Here is an 8,525-nt window from a genome sequence, read left to right as displayed (position 1 = left end):
GGAAAACAACCTGGCAATACCTTGTATAATGAAATCTACACATACTCTTAAATCTAGCATTCCCATTCCTGGGACTCTATAATAAAAGAACCCATACCTGTGGAAGACTATATTTACATGGACGTTAACTGTAGCAGTTTTTATATTTGAAAACTAGGAAACAAAATGAATGCCATTGACAGGTTAGATGAATTATGTTTTATTCACACCTTGAACAGCAGTGTTTCAGGTCTGATTTTTTGAGAAACAAAACACTAAGGTTGAAATTGGTGAACAGGAGGGTTATTGGAAAATGCTCTTGGGAATTATCTCATAAGGAGGCCTCAGCCAACTCTTGGAGAACTGGGGCCTGATAGGCTTTTCAGAGTTGTCCAGAATTGAGCTCAAGGGACAGGCCTTTGTACTTCAACATTAATCAGTCATTGTGATGTCCCCCAGGATGGGACCTAACCTCAGGCAGACTCAGCTCTGACCCATCAGTGATCATCTTGGCAGCTAGGAGGGTGTGTTTTACCACAACATCCACCACTGTCCACCTGTTGAGCCACTTGGGTCCACTTGATTTGATAAATTCACTTCATCTGGGATGAGCTGCTTCAAGATTCTGGTGGGTCTCTTTTCCTGAGATTTTGGAGCTGGATCACCTGTTGACCAGCAGTGAAGACCCCATCACTGGTGGGAAGTGAGGCACTAATAATCTCTGGCATGTTGCCATGGTACTATGTCAACGTCATGGGTGAGAAACCAGGGTGGGGTATTAGTCAGCTCAGGCTGCTATAACAAAAATACCATAAACTAGGAGGCTTAAAAATACAGACATTGATTTTTCACAATTCTGGGGCTAGGATGTCCAAGATTAAGGTGCTCACCAATTCAATTCCTGGTGAGAGCCCTCTCCTTGATTTGCAGATAGACACCTTCCTTCTATGTCCTCACCTGATAGATCATTTCTCTCTTTCTCTCTCGTTTTTTTTAATAAAAGCACTAATCCCATTCATGAGGGCTTCCCCCTCATGACCTAATCACCTCCCAGATGCTCCACCTCTAATTACCATCATACTGGGGATTAGGTTTCAGCATATGAATTTTGGGGCAACACAATCATTCAGTCTATAGCAACTTCCCAGTTCAGAAGATGAGGATTATTTTTATTCGTACTATGTATTCATTTCCTAGGGCACCACAGCCTGGAGGGGCTTAAACAAAAGAAATTTATTGTCTCACTGTTCTGGAGACTGGAAGTCCAAGGTCAAGGTGTCAGTAGGGTTGATTCCTTTTGAGGGCCCTGAGGGAAGGATCTGTTCCAGGCCTCTCTCCTTGGCTTGTAGATGGTCATTTTCTCCTGGTGTCTCTTCACATTGTCTTCCTTCTGTGTACATCTATCTCTGTGTCCATATTTCCCCTTTTTGTAAGGACACCAGTCATATTGGATTAGGGCCCACCCTGATGAGCTCATTTTAATTGGGTTATCCCTATAAAGACCCTATTTCCAAATAAGGTCACATTCTGAGATTCTGGGAGTTAGGACTCCAAAAAGTTTCTTTTTTTTAGTGGTGGGGGGAACACAATGCAACCTACAACATACCTTGTCCACTAGCTGCCACAAATGGCAGTTAAAGTTGTGCAATATGGGGATCTCGTGCCCCACGGCACCACTGACACCCCCTTCATGAGTCCCCTATAGAGTTATGACTGGGTTAGATCAGCATGGTCTTCACAACTGAGTCATAGAGCAGAACACTCTGAATATTAGATTCTGCACTAGTTTTTGTTTATCCTGGAATCATAATAGTTGAGGTTTTAAATTTTTGCTTAGTTTTCAATGTTTCTGTCAAAAATCTAATTCTAAACTCTCTGCTAGTGTCTTTTAATACATTCAGACACATTTGACTTGCCCCCCAACATCTCATATACACCCTTCACCACATCTTCTCTCCTGTGATGGAGTCTCTGTTTCCTGGATGCCATTTCACTGCTTTTGTTTTATTCCCTTGTTTTACAGGAGCTTATCCTTCAGTATCATCCTACAAAAAGGTATATGGGAGGTAAATTCTAGAGGATCCTACATGTCTAAAAATGCTTTTATTCCATATTATCACTTATTGATACTTTGGATCTAAAAATTCTAGATTGAAAATCATTTCTCTTCATAATTTTGAAGACACTGTTTTAATTGTCTTCTTACTTACAGTGTGATAGTGAGAAGTCTGAAGCCATTCTTATCCTCATTCTTTGAATATGCTGTGGTTTTTTTTCATTGCCCTTTTGAGGCCCATAAGATAGTCTCATTGTAAGTTAGGTTCCTGGACTCAATTTCAATGTATGAGGATGGGGACCAGGGGTGGGGAGCACAGGGGAGGCAGTCCCCACACAACAATTCTCAGGACACCAGCTGGGTGTCCTAGAATTCAGTTCAATTCTGACACTATCTACCTAGGGATAGCAGCATCAGATTCCATAGGTAAGGGTTCAGTCCTACAAGACTGCCAGAGACATCAGTTGTAAGCCAGGTTGTTACCTGTGCTTCTGACTGCCCAGCTACAGACTGGAGGTTCCCATGACCTCCTTCTTGAACTTCAGGTGCCAGTTGCAAGTCCATGTTGTTACCTGTATGTCTGACAGGCTATAAATCAGAGGTTCCGAAGACCTCCTCCTCAGGTTAGGTTAATTTATTGGAGTGACTCACAGAATTCAGATAAATTTTTTACCTACTAGATTAGCAGTTTATTACAAAAGGACATCACTCAGGAACAGCCAGATGGAAGAGGTGCACAGGGTAAGGTGTAGGGAATGGGCACAGAGCTTTCATTCCCTCTCCCAGCCCACCACTGTCCCCAAATCTCCCCATGTTCACCAACCTGGAAGCTCTCTGAACCCTTTTGCGTTTCGATGGAGGTCATTACATAGGCATGATTGATTAAATCAGTGGTCGTTCGGTATTGATTTAGCCTCCAGCCCCTCTCCTCTTCCCAGAGGTCAGGGGAATGGGACTGAAAGTTCCAACCTTCTAGTCACATGTTTGGTTCTCCTGGAAAACAGGCTTCATCTTTCCCAAAATCCACCTCATTAACATAACAAACTGTTACTCTCAATACTTGAGAAATCCCAAGCGTTTTGGAGGCTCTGAGCCAGGAACAGGGTTGAAGACCAAATACATATTTCTTATTATAACAATTTTTTTTAAGTTTACCTATTTATTTTGAGAGAGAGAGAGAGAGAGGTAGGGAGGGGCAGAGAGAGGGGGAGAGAGAGAATCTCAAGCAGGCTCGGTGCTATTAGCACAGAGCTTGTCATAGGGCTCAAACTTACAAACTGTGAGATCATGACCTGAGCCGAGATCAAGAGTCAGACGTTTAACCACCACCCAAGCGCCCCTATTTCTTAGTACAAATCACAATATCATACTTAGTCACCAGTATTTGAAAATGTCTCCATGAAGTACCTGGATGTGGATCTCTTTCATCCTTTCAAACTGAATACTCGTATTCTTTATTTGGAGGTTTTCTTAGAATATATTTTTGATGATTTCTTCCCCTCCATTTTACCTGTCCTGTCTTTATGAAACTGCTCTTATTTTGATATTAAACTTCCTGGACTGGCCCCCTAGTTTTCTTACATTTTTTCCCTCTTATCTTCCAACTCTGATTTTTGCTTTCCTTTCTGGAAGAATTTCTTTTTTTTTTTTTTTTTTTTTTTAATGTTTATTTATTTCTGAGACAGAGAGATACAGAGCATGAATGGGGGAGGGGCAGAGAGAGAGGGAGACACAGATTCAGAAGCAGGCTCCAGGCTCCAGCACAGAGCCCGACGCAAGGCTTGAACTCACAAATCATGAGATCATGACCTGAGCCGAAGTCGGTCACTCAACCGACTGAGCCACCCAGGCGCCCCTGGAAGAATTTCTTAACTTTGTATTCTAAACTATTTAGAGTTTATTATTTCCACTGTCACATTTTTAATTCTCAAAAGTTCTTGCTTGTTTTTGGAATATCCATTTTTAACGGTATCCTGTTCTCGTCCCATGGATCTGGCACCTTCTTTCATTTCCTCCTTTCTTTCCCTCAGGTTGCCTGTCTGTCTTTATTTCCCTCCTTCCTTCCCTTCATTTCTTTTAACAGTTCTTCAATATTCTTCTCCCTGTATAATCTGTTTTACCCACGTTGCTTTTTCTCTGTAGTTCCGATCACTGCCATTCATGTCAGAGACTTTCTTCAAATGTTTGCTAATTGATGATTATCTATCTGTTCATGTTAAAGTGTAAAAGACCAAAAGCCTACTGGGATGTCTCAAGCACATGGTGGGCTTATAGACATGGAGCTTTACTGTAACACAGGTCTCTGGGGGTGGCACTATTAACATTGTGAGCTGGATAATTTTTTTGTTGGGCGGGGAGCATTCCTGTGCAATGTAGGATGTTTAACAAGCTTCATAGATACCAGTAGTGTGCACATGTACACACACACACACACACACACACCAGTCTGTGATTCCTCCCAGCAGGGATGAGTGGGGGAGGCAGGAGAGGTTCCTTTGGACATCTGGGTGGCATTTTTGTACTGCTGTCAGTTAAAAAAGTGGGTTCCCTGCACTCTGGGGATGGATTTGTGCTGAATTCTGACTCCTCTGGCAACACGGAATCTTGGGCAATTTTCGTCAGCTCAGGCTGCCATGACAAACATAACACACAGGGTGGCTTCAACAACAGATTTATCTCCTCACAGTTCTGGAAGCCGGAAGTCTGAGATCTGCAGTGCTGGTTTCTTTGGTTTGTAGATGGCTGAATTTTTTTTTTCCTGTGTCTTCACAAGGTCTTTCCTCCGTGTACACACCCCTGTCTGTGTGTCCAAATTTCCTCTTCTTATAAGGACACAAGTCAGATTGGATTAGGACCCACCCTAATTGTCTCCTTTCAATGAATCACCTTTTTAAAGACCTTATCTCCAAATAAGGTTACATTCTGAGGCTCTAGGGTTTGTTCTTCAACACATGAATTTAATAGGAGGCACAATTCAGCCTGTAACAGGCTGTTCAGTTCCTCCAAGACCCTTTCAAAAGTTAGGACAATTGGAGGTCATACTGGCCTTGGGCCAGAACACCCCCAAGCCACCCCTTGCCCTCTCTCATTTTGCTTTGCATAGCAGCAGCGAGGCTGACCCTGGGCGGAGGTAAGAGGTCTGAACATGTCCCCTCCCTTCCTTCCTGCCTCACAAGGTAGCTCCACAGCCAATTCCGTCTCCTCTAAGCTTTCAGCTTCCACTGAACAGGCTCCTTGTGGTTCCCTGGACTCCCATGACATCAGCCCGTCTTCTGGCCCCAGCCTAGAGAAGTGGTGGTACCCTCTGGGTTGTCCTAATGCCCTCCCCCCTTTGCTTATCCATCACCTGTGACCCCAATCTCAGCATGCAGTTCCCTGCAATGTGAGTATTCTGAGTAGTTTCTTGGTTAAATCCCAACTAATACAGGAGTACTTTTCCCTGAAAAGGTTGGAGGCTGGAAATAATGCTGAAAAGGTTAGAGACATAGCAGAACCCTCAGTCAGCAGCAGCTTCGTGCTTCAGGAGGTTTAGTTGAGTACATATTCAAATCAGTTAAATATGTTTTGTTGAGCCCCTTCTGGGTTCTAAGCATGGGGTTAACAAGATGTTTACAACCTGGCATTGAACACCTACTATGCGCATATAGGACGCATCAGCTTGAAGTCTGTTTTCAGTCTAGAACAGTCCCACTGAGGGACCCAGACCTGCTTGTGTATGTAATCAAATCTTGTGCAGCATGGGGGTCCCAATGAGTGGCATTACCAGAGGTACGTGGAGTTTCACAGATTTGTACCCTGATCTGAAACGACACAGAACTTCAACCAAAACGTCCTTCCAGCCAGCAAACCGTGATGGCAAATCTTCCTCTGGAGGATGCTTGGCTGAGGAGCCCAGGGCCCCTCCTTTCCCGTGGTCTCTAGTTTCCCTCCCTCCTCAGACCCTGGTTCGGGGTGCTGCTTCCAGCTGAGGCTCCTGGCGTGGAGAATTCACCCTCTGCTCTCTGAAATATCACCGGATGTAGCTTTCCCTTAGACCTGCCCCTGGAATGGTGCCCCTGAGTCTTTAGCTGAGAGACTTCCCACCTACTCAGTAGACCCACACCACCTGTGAGCTGCCTTCAGCTCCAAGGGTCCCAGCTGGAGTGTCTGGGAAGGCAGAAGAAGGGGGTGCAAAAAAAAGGGTCTCTTTGGCACCATGCCTGCCTCTCTACATCCCCTCCCTAGCTATCAACCTCCTGGCAGAGCTACGACCTGATGTAAATGTTCAGGATATTTGCTGTTAAACGGGACCATTTGGAGAAAGAACAAGGTGGCCCTCAGATCAAGGCAGGCTCTGAACCGTGGATTTCAGGCACCACAGGCAGTGGGAATGTAATGTGAACCTGATGCAATTTTTAAATTTCTAGTAGCCACATGAGAAAATAGCCAAAAGAGGTGTGCCTGGGTGGCTCAGTAGGTTAAGCATCCAACTTCAGCACAGGTCCTGATCTTATGGTTCATGAGTTCAAGCCCCATGCTGGGCTCTGTGCTGACAGCTCAGAGCCTGGAGCCTGCTTCTGATTCTAGGTCTCCCTCCTTCTCTGCTCTTCTCCTGCTTGTACTCTGTCTCTCTCAGAAATAAATAAGCATTTAAAAAAATTTTTTTAAATAACCAAAGAAAAAGTGAAATTGATTTTAGTAATATTTTCTGTAACCTAATATATCTAAAATTGTATTGCTTTAGCATGCAGTTCTTTTTGTAAACAATCTTTTATAATTTTTTTAACATTTATTCACTTTTTGAGAGACAGAGAGAGACCACAAGCAGGGGAGGGGCAGAGAGAGGGGGAGACACAGAATCAGAAGCAGGCTCCAGGCTCAGAGCTGTCAGCACAGAGCCCGACGTGGGGCTGGAACTCACGGACTGCGAGATCATGGCCTGAGCTGAAGTCGGACGCTTAACTGACTGAGCCACCCAGGTGCCCCTAAACAATTTTTTAAAAATGTTTATTTATTTATTTTGAGAGAGAGAGAGAGAGAGAGAGAGAGCATGCAAGCAGGGGAGGGGCAGAAAGAGACAGAGAAAGAGAATCCCAAGCAGGCTCCACGTTGTCATTGCCCAGAGCCTGACGTGGAGCTTGATCCCACGAACTATGAGATCATGACCTGAGCTGAAATCAAGAGTCAGACGCCAGGCTCTGGGCTGATGGCCCGGAGCCTGGAGCCTGTTTCCGATTCTGTGTCTCCCTCTCTCTGTGACCCTCCCCCGTTCATGCTCTGTCTCTCTCTGTCCCAAAAAAAAAAAAAAAAAAAAAAAAAAAAAAAAACAACAACAAACAAAACGTTGAAAGAGTCAGACGCTTAACCAACTGAGCCATCCAGGTGTCCCAGCATGTAATTCTTATAAAAATGATAAAATTTCTGTCCCCTGCATGACTCCAGGGCACTGGGAAGAGCTGGAGACCATGGAACTGTTGCATCAGGTTCTCTGAACCTGGGCCTAATTCCCGGGTGTGGCCAGGAAAACCAGAACTGAGCTTAAAGTTTGGCAAGGGAGGAAGCAAAGGATTGGAAAATTGCAGGGGGAGGGGGTGGCTGAAGTTTTGCTACTGAGAGGGGCAAAATGAAGGTAAGATACATTTATGAAATCTTTAAACACTCTGCTGTATATACCTAGGTCTTGTAGATGTGGCTCTTTAGGGAAACCAGAATGGACCCTGAGTTCCCACCAAGGTGGCAGTGACAAAGCAGACCCAGGCTCCAGGTGGGAGGGAAGGGGAGGGCCAGGGGGAAAGTCAGCCTGGGATGACCCGGGAGCTCAGGTCAGGCACTCAGTGTTCCCCCCACCCCACCCCACCCCACATTGCCTAGGACAGCTTGCCTGGCTCATCAGGCTCCTGTTCTTGGGCAACTCCTCATACTTTAGTCCAGGGGGAGACTGTATCCGATACAAATAAAGCTCCTGACAAACATGTTTAAAACTCATCCGAGAAACCTGTTCCCAAATCAGAACAGATCCGATCCTCACAAACCACCTCCAGCTCCCTAAGTTAGGAATGTATTATTTAAAGAAAAATTGAGGGGCGCCTGGATGGCGCAGTCGGTTAAGCGTCCGACTTCAGCCAGGTCACGATCTCGCGGTCCGTGAGTTCGAGCCCCGCATCAGGCTCTGGGCTGATGGCTCGGAGCCTGGAGCCTGTTTCCGATTCTGTGTCTCCCTCTCTCTCTGCCCCTCCCCCGTTCATGCTCTGTCTCTCTCTGTCCCAAAAATAAATAAAAAAACGTTGAAAAAAAAAATAAAGAAAAATTGACTTTTATACCTTTATGGTTTCCCCTGTCATAGTAATAATATCTCACATTCCCAGAATGTTCATTGTATGCCAAGCACCTGGTGAGTAGCAGGATCTATCTATCTCTGATCTCATTTTATAGACAAAAAAACTGGGGCTTACAGAGGTCACAGAATTTTCCTGTTAATCCTAAGGGCCGGTGCTGGCTTCAGAACTGGACA

General features: G+C 44.9%; 1 protein-coding gene across 1 annotated transcript in view; it reads left to right on the top strand.

The window, feature by feature from the left end:
- Nucleotides 1-579: 579 nt before the first annotated feature.
- The window catches only part of LYSMD4 (LysM domain containing 4), a 43,435-nt gene continuing 35,489 nt past the window's right edge, over nt 580-8,525 (top strand). Inside the window, exon 1 of the mRNA XM_042941149.1 lies at nt 580-607. The gene's annotated coding sequence lies outside the window, so the exon portion shown is untranslated. The remainder of the gene's footprint in view (nt 608-8,525) is intronic.

Source organism: Panthera leo, chromosome B3 (assembly GCF_018350215.1).
Source record: "Panthera leo isolate Ple1 chromosome B3, P.leo_Ple1_pat1.1, whole genome shotgun sequence".
Classification (NCBI taxonomy): Eukaryota; Metazoa; Chordata; class Mammalia; order Carnivora; family Felidae; genus Panthera; species Panthera leo.
This window is presented reverse-complemented; position numbering and strand designations above follow the sequence as displayed.